Source organism: Zootoca vivipara, chromosome 6 (assembly GCF_963506605.1).
Source record: "Zootoca vivipara chromosome 6, rZooViv1.1, whole genome shotgun sequence".
Taxonomy (NCBI): Eukaryota; Metazoa; Chordata; class Lepidosauria; order Squamata; family Lacertidae; genus Zootoca; species Zootoca vivipara.
In genome coordinates, this window is record NC_083281.1 from 54,765,713 (window position 1) to 54,777,324 (window position 11,612).

At 45.0% G+C, this 11,612-nt stretch overlaps 1 protein-coding gene across 1 annotated transcript in view; it reads right to left on the bottom strand.

The window, feature by feature from the left end:
• CDH11 (cadherin 11) overlaps nt 1–909 on the bottom strand; it is a 104,589-nt gene extending 103,680 nt beyond the window's left edge. The window contains exon 1 of the mRNA XM_035118381.2: nt 740–909. The gene's annotated coding sequence lies outside the window, so the exon portion shown is untranslated. The remainder of the gene's footprint in view (nt 1–739) is intronic.
• Between the last annotated feature and the right edge of the window lie 10,703 nt (nt 910–11,612).

The following is an 11,612-nucleotide window of genomic DNA, read 5'->3' on the forward strand; positions in this document are numbered from 1 at the left end:
GATTTGAGGCTGGGGTGCTGTCTAGATTTGAGGGAGAGGAGAACCCGTGAGACTCCCGAAGCCGTTTCTTGTGCAATGTCCCCCTGCCCGCAGAGCCTCGATTTGTACTGATCTGATTGCCTCAAATTGATGCTCAGCAAGCCAGCTATAGCGTTTTGCTCTGGGGTAGCCAGCTGCGCTGCTGGGCTGCTCCGGAGGTTCTGCTTGGGGGAAAAACAACAACACCCATATGGCTCTATCTCCACCGTCCACGCACTTTCACAGCCAGCTAGAGATAAGAGGAGCCCAAACAACCCAGAGATCTTGCCTGTCTAGGTGTCTGATCTGCGTGCATAATTTCTGTCTCTGCCCCCCGCTCCCCGCTCCCCGCCGCCAGCTACAATCCGACGATCAGCCCTCCAAGCTTCGCCTTTGGCTTCAGGTCAGTTTCCAGCCACCCCCGGGCTTCCAAATCCTTCCCTTGCCCCCCTCCCCGCGCCGCCCCTGCAATCTCAGATGCCTCGGTGGCAGAGGAAACTCTGCGCCCCCATCAAAACCCCTCTTTCCAGCAGCCTCCACTTTGCAGATCTTCACCCTATCCACCCTCAGCCCTTTCCCGATAACCTCCCCCCCCCAAAAAAAAATCTCCATGGATGCAGCAAAGAGCATCGCTCCAATTGAGAATATAAGAAGTCCCCCCCCCCCAAAAAAAACCCCACAATCTAGGACAGGCGGAGGCAAGCGGAGAGTCAGCTCTTACCTGCGAGTCCGGCTGCCTGCTTCTCCTTGGGTCACCTCTGGCAAGAGGAAAGCGAGCCGAGGCAAGTCCCATTCACAACTAGAGGCGCAGGAGGAGCAGCGGCAGCAGCATCCCCAGCCAATTCCACTCCACTGGCAACGGCGGCTGAATGAGGCTTCGAGCTAGTGGAAGGAATTAGAAACAGGAGAGAGTGAGTGAGAGAGAGGAGGGAGGCAAAGGGGAAGGGAGGGGAGAGAGCAGAGAGGGGGAAGGAGGGAGGGTGGAGGCAGGCAGGATGAAGAAGAGGAAAAGCTAGAGGCTCTGACTTGTCCTCTTTTGGCAGAAAGGGACAGCAAGGCCTCAGATCTCTCCCTTTCCATGGGGCTTCCCTGAAAAGGCAGTGCAGGCTCTGGGGAAAGGCGTTCTTCGCATTTGGGGAAATGCTCACTCTTTAGCAACATGGGACGCTTTACTATGTACCCAGTTAGAACGCTGGTGCATCTGGTTGAGGAATGGTCTATGCGCTGACTGACAGCAGCTCGCTGGGATTGCTGGCAGGGGAGCTTCTCAGCCTTACCTACAGACACTGGGGATTGGACATGAGACCTTCTGCTTGCTGAGCAGATGCTCTGCCACAGAGCAACGGAGAAGCAGGAGTGGATCAGGAGATCTTCGGCCACACAACAAAGTGGGATCGCAGGCCCTGCTCGTTTTTCTTTTCTTCTCCTTTTGGGGAAGCCTCCTTTTCTCTATCCTAAGCCCAGATGCACAAAGGATGGAGGTGGTGTTTCCATTGGGTAAGGCATGTGCAATCTGTGCACTTTCAGAAGCAACTCCCACTCTAGTCAACCTGCAAATAGCCACCTTCACAATGCATGAGATGGACCATTTGATTCAGTGATAGTGTGCATGCATGGTAGGCAGAAGATTCAAAGCTCAATGTCTCAGATCTCAAAGCAGGGGTGAAAAAGACCCCCAACTGAAACTCTTTAAAGTGGCTTCCAGTCCATGCAGACCAGGAATGAGAACCTGTGGCCCACCAAATACTGTTGGGGTAATAAAACTCCCATCATCCCTCACCATTGGTCTGGCCATTGACCATTGGCTAGGGCCTTTGGTGTCCCACAACACCAAAGGGTTTCCTATCCCTCATGTAGACAAACCTTGAGTTACGACAAATGGTCTCACTTGGCTGGCATTATCCTATGTTTCTAGTCTCTTGCTTCCTTGGAAATGGGACAGGATGGTCTCTCCAAATCATGCAGATGAATCTTCATTGGTGTGATGGCTAGCATGAAGGAGTCACCTCTTCCAGAATATTAAGTATGGGAACCATTGCATGTACCATGACACTGTTGCTATGACTCCCCAGCCCCACCCACCCCAAAAAAGAACACACCCACATGTTAAATGTCGACTGGCAGTTTAGAAACCATCCTCCATCTTCACATGGGATGAAGTAAAAATTTTAAAAAAGGAAAAGCCAGGATAGTGCAGTGTTTTCTTTTCCAGAAGGCTGCGTGCACAATATCGCTTGCTCCAGCTCCAGTGTGGTTCCACCACTAGTGTTTGATGCTGAGTATGATGCTAGCCACAGACTGTAGTATTTCTTGAGAAATGTTACTCTTTGATGCACTTTCCCTCAAACCAGCTCCCATTTTCTGATTAGGAAACAGAAGCTGCAGTTAAGCCGAGGTGTGTACATTTCAGGCAGCCATTGCACATGACAATGTATGCGCTGATGACAACTTAAATAAATCTGGTAATTGGGTGAAGACATCTCTGCCCCCTCTCTGGTATGAATAGAACCATTAAAATTTTTGCTTGAAACATGGCAGGGGCCACAACTTAATGTATTTCAAGCTACTCATGTTTACATAACTTTATTTTTCTGAGAAGTTTTTTCTTTCATAAGTGACACACCGGCATCACCTTTAAAGTGTTGAGAACTAAGAGACAGACTGATATCTTGAGACAAACTGATTTAACATGAAGACGCATTCACCCATACGATTCATCTTCCTGAAACCATAGAACTCAGCAACAAAGCAGATATGCCAGTAGGCACAGCTGATCATGTAGTTGGGTTCCATGTTACTTGCATATAATGTCTGATAATATCCTTGTTATAACACAGGTGACAAGGGGTGTGATATAGACACCCTGGGTGAAGGGGGGAAGGTTGCAGGTTGTTGACTCTGCTAAAACAATTCTTTGTATTCTCCACACCATTCAAAAAATTAATGACCTGTCACTCTTATCACGAAATGTCCCTTCTGATTTAGATAACAAACCAAATCAAGAAAGGGCAAAGATGCTAAGGAACCTTAGGCTCTAAGGCCACTAGCAACAGCCTCTTGTTCCACACTAATGGGAGGGGGAGTCCTGGAACAGCAGGGCAGCTGAGTAAGTTGAACCAGTGGGATAAGGCATCCTGAGCTGATAAATGATGTGTTGTTAGCAGCATTTCAAATAAACTGATCTCTACCCCTGTCATTCAGAAGTTCATAACATCGTTCAACAGGGCTTACTCCCAGGAAAATGGCTAATAGAATTGTTGCCAGAGTTTGTATTTCAGGATTTCTTCCCAGAGTTTGGAGTGAACATGAGAACAAAGAATGGAATACTGCGACAGAACACTACAAACAATACAGCAAGGAAAAAAGAAAGTACAGTAGAGGGAGAATTTACTGAAGCACAGCAGTGCATCCAAAAATAAACAAACCTGGATGCACCCTCACATACAATCATCTTAAGATTGCTTCTTTTGCAGAGCTTTATCAGTGTGTCTGTGTGTCAGCAGGGAAGAGAAGATAGAGATAGAATTGAAAGCACTCAAAGGTTCTGCAAGCGCAATTTATTTCTGGAATTAATTTTAATCTCTCTTAGTTAACTCAAAATTCTGTTGACTGGACTGCCTTGGAAGGAGAGAAACACTCCTTTGTTTAAAGCAGAAAATGGATGGCCACCTATTAGCGATGCTATAGATTTCTTGCATCAGGAGTGGGTTGGACTAGATGACCTGTGAGGTGCCCTCCAACTCCTGTGATTCTTTGAAATTAGAATTCAGGAAGGGTGGAATGCAGGGTATCAACACACAGTGGGATGTTGGACTGGTTCTCCTGTACAAATCTGCTCAAGCCTTGTGATCAGCTGTGGAGGCCCTGAATATAGTTCCACCTGTAAGATCAGCAAGATTGGTGTGGGCATGAGAGACCAATGGTGCCTTCAGTATCTGTGGAATTCCCTCCCGTTATTTGTGTAGGAACAGACTTTGTAATGGGTCTTTAAAAAACACTGGTGTCAGGTTGCACTTTTTTTGTTAAGGATTTATAGCATTGCTGATCTGAAACTATTTTAAGTTATTTTAGTCCACTGTAATGATGTGTTGCTGACCTCCGATTTTTTCCAGAGTGCAGTTTTAAAAAAAATTAAAATAAAAAATGGTGACATTGTATTCTATAGTGTTTTTTTATGTAATCTGCTTTGTGAGGGCTTTGTCCTAACAGATGGCCTAGAAAAACTTAAATAAATAGAACAAGGAGACTCTAATGATCACTATGCATTTTGCATCAGCGAGTTGAGCAGAAATCTCCCATGTGCTTTCACAGCTTCCTCCATTGCCTTAAGGACTAGAAACTTCACCAGCTTAGGGGAAAAAAGCAATGGCTTTAGAAATTCTACATATTGTGAGTGAGCTCCCAGGTTCTGCATGAGCAACATGCCAGTTGTAATTTGGAACTCTAGATGTCCTGGATTCAGTGTCTTTTGGCTGTGATGGTAATATTAGGATATAATGAGAGGGGTGGGGGGTGGGGAGAACAGAACATACCCAAGTACATTATAGATATAAACAGATATGGGAGGTCCAGATGGTTATTCTTTAAATGAAAGGAATGTGCTTAGGGGAGTTTGCTGGGAAATAAAGGAATGTGTCTGTAAAGCAGTTTTTACGAATGTGAAAGGGGAAGAACTTTACTTCAATCAGAGTTGGTCAGTTAAAGCTTTGGAATATGTGTCCAGGCTCTGCAATGGCTCCTAAAAAAACAAGATTATTCACAAGGCTGCTTGAATATTTCTGCCTTATTGAAAGCAGATAGTGTCTGATGCTTTTCAATCTGATGCCACTGAAATCCAAATGAGTTCTCCCATAACCTCAGTACAAACTAGATTACAGCCACAAACACACACACACACACACACACACACACACACACACACACACACACCAACCTTAGGCAAAGCCCCATTTCTCAGTCCCAAAAATGAAATAAACAAACATTCCAAAGTAGTCAGGGGATGGAATAAATTATTCAAATCAGAGACATTTGCATGCATACACCCAATCTGCATGCCGTATTCTGATTTGAGGATTTTGTCCTCAGGATGGAAGGGCTGTGCAAGGGAGGCGGGAGCAGCGGGAGCAGCGTTGGAGAAGTGAGTCAAATGTGGGGAAAGAGAACAAAAGGCTGTGTTCCCATCATGCCCCTCTGGTAACTAGGGAAGGGCAGTGGCTTAGTGGCAAGGGTTGGGAAAGACTCCATTGTCTGAAATCTTAGAGAGCTGTTGCCAGTTAGTGTGGACAGTACTGAGTCAAATAGACCAATGGACTGTCTCAGTATAAGGAAGCTTCCTTTGCCCCTGATTTTCAAAGAAGGCACTGCTTCCAGATGAATGACAGAAGTTGGTTGAAGAAGCTCCTTGTAACATTCAAAAGGAGAAGTCTTTGTATGTCCATTATGGTAGAAGTGCAAACTTCCAAATGGACAGGCTACACAGAAGACAGTGAATGAATTGTGCAATCTCAGATATTGTCCTGCCCCCAAAGCACCGCCAGGTGACTGTGGAAGCAACTTGGCTGATGAAGCTTTGCAATACCTTTTGAAGCTGCTCTGAATGCTGAGCATTTAGGTGGCATTGCCATAAAAAAAAAGATTTCCCCTTCTGTTAACCACAAGAAGTAGCTACTTAGAAACCTGTGTTTCTCATGATGTATGAGAACTTCAAAATGTCTCGTTCTAGCAAACTTCAGTGTGCAACACAAATATCCGTTTTATAGAAGTTTTTTGCCGTCATTGACATCAGCCAAGGGTGCTTTCCTAACTGTTATTGATTGATTGCATTTATATTTCTGACAAGGCACCCAAGGTGCTTTTCAATATTAGAATAATTTTTACAATAAATAAAAAGCAGACAAAGTATTCTCAGGACAGCTTCAGGAGCTGGTGGAATGAGCTTCCGGACCTAGTCTTCCTCACTTCCTGCTTTCTCTCAGAGCACACACTGAGTTATAAGTACCCCCAGTGTGTTTGTAAGGGGTTCTTCTCAGACCACTGGTGGTCTACCAGCTTTCTGGCCTGGACCTCCCATTGGTATTACCCATGTGCCAAGTTTGTACCACCATGGCAAGAAGAGGTCTTTTCAATGGATTTCCCTAAATTATGGACATCCCTTTTCTTGGAGACTCACCAAAGTTAGAGCCTATGGGTTGTAGCCAACAAAGTTCAAGTCAAAGTAGAATTATTGAAGTTAATGAATCACAGTTGGAAATACTCACCAACTTCAGTAAGACTTTTTTTGTTCCAGCCTGAATTTTACTCCTCCTTCCCCTCTTCTTATCATGTGTTCTGCATTTAGAGCAAACACATTTAACAAAATATGAGACTGTCTTGTTTAAGCTGTTATGACTCCCAGTCCCATACAGGTTTGTGCCTCAAACCAAGTGGGCCATTTATAGAACGTATCTTGATGACACAGAGCTAATTCCATTGTCTCCCAGGCCTACTAATATTGCTTCCAGTGAGTTTCACTGCTGAGTGGAACTAATGAGAGATCAGCAAAAACAGAGTCCAGGGACTACAGTAGGAGAAGGGGCACCATTCCAGTGCTAGAGCCTTTCATGCAGATAAACCCAGTTTTAACTCCGACTATTTGGATGCTGAGGAGCTACATTGTTTTCTTTAAAATGGTTTCCCACTCCATTATTCTAAGAGCAAACACATTCTCTAAGTGTTGATTCTTATACTGTATAGCCAGAAGAACATGGTTCACATGCAAGGGGGAGGTATGCTTAGAATTCACTTTAGGCCAGAGGTCAACAAACCTTTTCAGCAGGGGGCCAGCCCACTGTCCCTCAGACCTTGTGGGGGGCCGGACTATATTTTGAAAAAATAATAATGAACGAATTCCTATGCTCCACAAATAACCCAGAGATGCATTTTGAATAAAAGGACACATTCTACTCATGTAAAAACACCAGGCAAGCCCCACAAATAACCCAGAGTTGCATTTTAAATAAAAGGACACTTTCTACTCATGTAAAAACATGCTGATTCCCGGACTGTCTGCAGGCCGGATTTAGAAGGTGATTGGGCCGCACCCGGCCCCCAGGCCTTAGTTTGGGACACCTGCTTTAGGCCTTGCCACTGAATGCAGGAAAATCCATAGTGGAGCTAGGTAGGGAGGCATTGGGGGCAGGCCTTGTGTGCAGTCCCCTGCTCTCTACCCCATTTTAAGCCAACACACATTCATCCTAAATGCATTAATAGGACTAGCGTGTATCCACATTAGGGAAGTAAGCAAGCACGATTTTCAGTTTCTTATTGTATTCATTGCATGCCACACCGTTTCAATTTCCAGGGCAGTTCATCTTCCATCAGAAACTATGTTATTTGTTTCACTGTCCACTGTAGCTAAATTACATAATGTACATAATTTATGTAATTACTATGTTAACTTACGTAAGTCAAATAGTTATTGTTTCATTCCACATAATCCCTGCATTGCATGGGGGGGGGGGCTTCATCAGCCCAGGTGTCTCTTGCAACTCCAATTGTATGATTCTACTCCAAACATTTCAGTGCAAAGGAAGCAACGCAAATGGGGGAGAGGTAGCACAATCAATCACGTACTGCCTGTTAACTAAAAGCAAACAGCAGCAAACACTGATCTTATTCACTGGATTGATTTCCATTCTGAATATGGGCCAGATAAACAGATACCAGCAATTTCCCCTCCCATTTCTGTTTTCTTTAAAGTTCTCTACCATCCCCAATCCACATTACGCTGTTTCCCACTGGGTATGAATGCAGGTATGTATATGAACACACGTAGTCACCCAGATTTCAACTCAACTAGCCACAAACACAATAAAAGATGGAATGGGGAGATAGAAGAAATGCCAAAGCTAACCCAATAGAATTGCACGAAGTACTGAAAACAGCACCTGCTTAATATGCTTAAGTCAAAACCCATTTATTGATGAATTAATGAAACCTTTCATTATCCATTTCAAAAGGCATGTTAACAAATGAATACAATAACATGGGGCGCTAGTGATTGGTCAGAGTTTGCTTCAGCTTCCTAGGCTGGAATCTCAAAGGCAGAATCTAATCAGGTGTCTTCCCTATTACATTTGTCTTGTCATCTCCACTTTCTAAAGGAGTTATAAGTTTGAGGATACAACCCAGGAGATGATACTCAAGCAAAATTTCATTTCAGAATCAATAGACTCTGCTTGAAGAGATGCTTCATGTGTGTCCAGCTGAATCAACAATATTCACAAAAACTAAAATACAAACTGACCCGTATTTTGGAATTGAAAAGCACCAACGCTGATAAAATGTTTCGGCGCAATAGAGGTCATGCAATGGGCCTTTCCATGAATGCTATCAAAGCCCTTACAAGAAAGAAACAAATAAAAATGCTATTTTAGGAGATGTATTATGAAATACCCAATTGTGTTAGCATTACAAACTGCACCTAGGTTCATAGCTAGAAATTGATCTGCCATCTCACCAAGACCATGTGACAGCCTCAACAAGCTGGGGTGCCCAGGCCAAGGAGCATGTCCCATCATCTCCTGATAACCATTAATGGTCTGAGAGAACTACCTGAGCAGGTACTCCCCTACATTCCCTGAGGCAACGACCTGTGTGACTTGAGGGAATGCAGAAGTGAGGGAGCCCAGGCCAGAAAGCACACATGCCATTGGCTCCCAATGAAACCCTCTATAGCAGCCTTTCTCAACATTTGGTCCCCATATGTTCTTGAACTACAACTCCCATCACCCCTAGCTACCAGGACCAGTGGTCAGGGATGATGGGGGTTGTAGTCCAACAATATCTAGTGACCCAAATTTGAGAAAGGCTGCTTTAAAGTCTGAGATGCCTTTCAGAGTAGCCCCTCCTCCACCTGTCACAACTCCAGAATCAGATTCCTATTCTTTGAGATGAAGACAAGACCTTGGAAACAGGATGGAAAGGCTTGCAGAATCCATTTCAGAAGCACTTCCACCAAGCAAGCCTTTGGTGCTAGTGCCCCTTCAGCCTGAGGATGTACTGTTGTTGTCCCCAGACTTAGAGGTTTTTGTTGCAGAGGTCCCAGTGAGACTGGTGCAGAAGGCTGGGGTCCTTTAATTGAAAAGGCATCTTCCAGTGGGGGTGTGGCAAGCAAATGGGATGCAGCAGCTGTTCTATATAAGGCTCAGGCTCAGTTGGTTGCATGCTGAAGAAATATCATAACCCTACTGTCCAACAGTGCAGCCTGAATTTGGCCTCCCCTGCATTGCACCCAACCTGAGTCTTGTTTTGCCTGAGATCACAGCACCTTCACTGGGGCTGCTTATGAAAGATCTGTGTAACCTAAGGGATAGCAGAAGTGAGGAAGCCTAGGTCTGGATCATGCATACCTCCAGTTCCCCTGGCAGAACCACCACCAACCTGATGTCCTGAACAGTAAGTCAGTATGTCATGTCCCAAGTTCCAAGTCTGAGGGTCAATTCACACAAGCCAAGTCTAAAAGTCAGGAAACAAGGCTGAGGGCCAATCCAAGTAGCCAAGTCCAAAGTCCAGTAAAATCAGGATACATTCCAGAGTCAAACCCGAAGCAGAATCCTGTGGAGGTCCAGAAGTATCCAAGTCAAGATCCATCAATATGGGCAGTTAAGCAGACACAGTGCCTCAGCTCCATAGCCTTTTTATATTTTGCCTGCTGATTGCAGCATCTGGCCTTGCTGAGGCATGTGATCCTCACCTGTTACAAGCTTACTCCACACACTTCCTCCCAGAGCTAGTGAGCCCCACCTGGCCAGCTAAGGAGCTGGGCTGGGGGCTTTTGCCTGCCTCAGCCTCTTGGAGCACCCTGCCCACTGCTTCCTGTGCTTCAGATCCTGCCATATTTGTGAAGACAGGGGCCCCTGTGGCTCTGGTGATGGACCCTGCAGCTCCGGTTCCTATGCCCTGACGGCCATCCCCTCCTCCTCCGTCACCCCAACCTCTCCTTCCCCATCCCCAGCTTGTCCTGGTGTATCCCAGTCCTGGCTACACCCCTCATTGGGATCCTCTTTCTCCTCCTCATTTTCCTGCCAGTTCATGACACCTGAAAGAAATGTTGGGGCATGTTGTTGTTGTTTAGTTGTGTTCCACTCTTCGTGACCCCATGGACCAGAGCACGGCAGACACTCCTGTCTTCCACTGCCTCCGGCAGTTTGGTCAGACTCATGTTAGTAGCTTCAAGAACACTGTCCAACCATCTCATCCTCTGTCGTCCCCTTCTCCTTGTGCCCTCAATCTTTCCCAACGTCAGGGTTTTTTCCAGGGAGTCTTCTCTTCTCATGAGGTGGCCAAAGTATTGGAGCCTCAGCTTCAGAATCTGTCCTTCCAGTGAGCACTCAGGGCTGATTTCCTTAAGAATGGATAGGTTTGATCTTCTTGCAGTCCATGGGACTCTAAAGAGTATGTTGGGTCATACCCTCCCCTTATGAAAATTCATCAGCATTGTGGTGTGAATTTTTCCTGTCCACATCTCCATATGACATTTTACCTTAACACACATTTTTGCAAAGCAGTATTTTCTAATGCATTTTTATACGTTATTTTCACTAATGTGCATTGTTACACTTTAACCTAGTATATTCATTTATTTGTTGCATTTACAACCTGCCTTTCCTCCAAGGATCTCAAAGCGTCATACATAGTCCTCCTGCTCCCCAATTTATCACCACAACAACCCTGTGAGGTGTGTTAAACTGAATATAAGCGACTGTCGCAATGTCACCCAGTGAGTTGCATGGCGATGTGGGGATTTGATCCTTGGTTCAATATTCTAACTACTTCCCCACACTGGCACTCATATGTATACATTTTGGAAAACTTTGTCCCAAAATCTGGAGAAGCGCAAATTTAGAAGGATGGTTATATTCACTTCACACCTTATTTCAGAAAGTGGAATTCAAATTTGCCTTTAAATGTGAACTGAACTGAATTTCTTCCCCATCCCTACAAGGTCCAACTTTTTAATGGGAATCTTCTTACATTACATTTCCTCTCTTAATGGTTCTTCTTCCATCACTGCCCGAAGCATAAGTAAGGAATAGCTTGCAGTAATTTAGGATCTCCTAGGTCAGGCATGTCCAACAGGTCGATCGTGCTCTACCGGTAGATCACTGGACATCTGTGGTAGATCACTGGTAGATCACTGGCTCCCCCCAAAGAAGCTCAACAACTTTGGCTCCCCTAAAAAAAGCTCAACAACCTTGACCTGAACCCCTGAAAAGGGGGTAGATCACTGCCAGCTTTTAACTCTGTGAGTAGATCGCAGTCTCTTGGGAGTTGGCCACCCCTGTCCTAGGATTAAGTAATGCCTGCAACCTATATCTAGTTCAGTGTATCCCTAGCAAAAGGAAAACATACATTACCCTCCAGCAAAAAAGTTTGCCCAGATGCCCCAGATTCTCTCATGCACTGTTGGAGTGACATACGTTTCAGACATAAACACAGGAAGTTTATACATAGTTTCGACATTATGCAGCCATATCTGTCTATATACTTAAAGTTAGGAACATCTGTGATAACAGATTTGCAAGACTTAAAGGGAAAAGAGGTTGCGAGTTCTG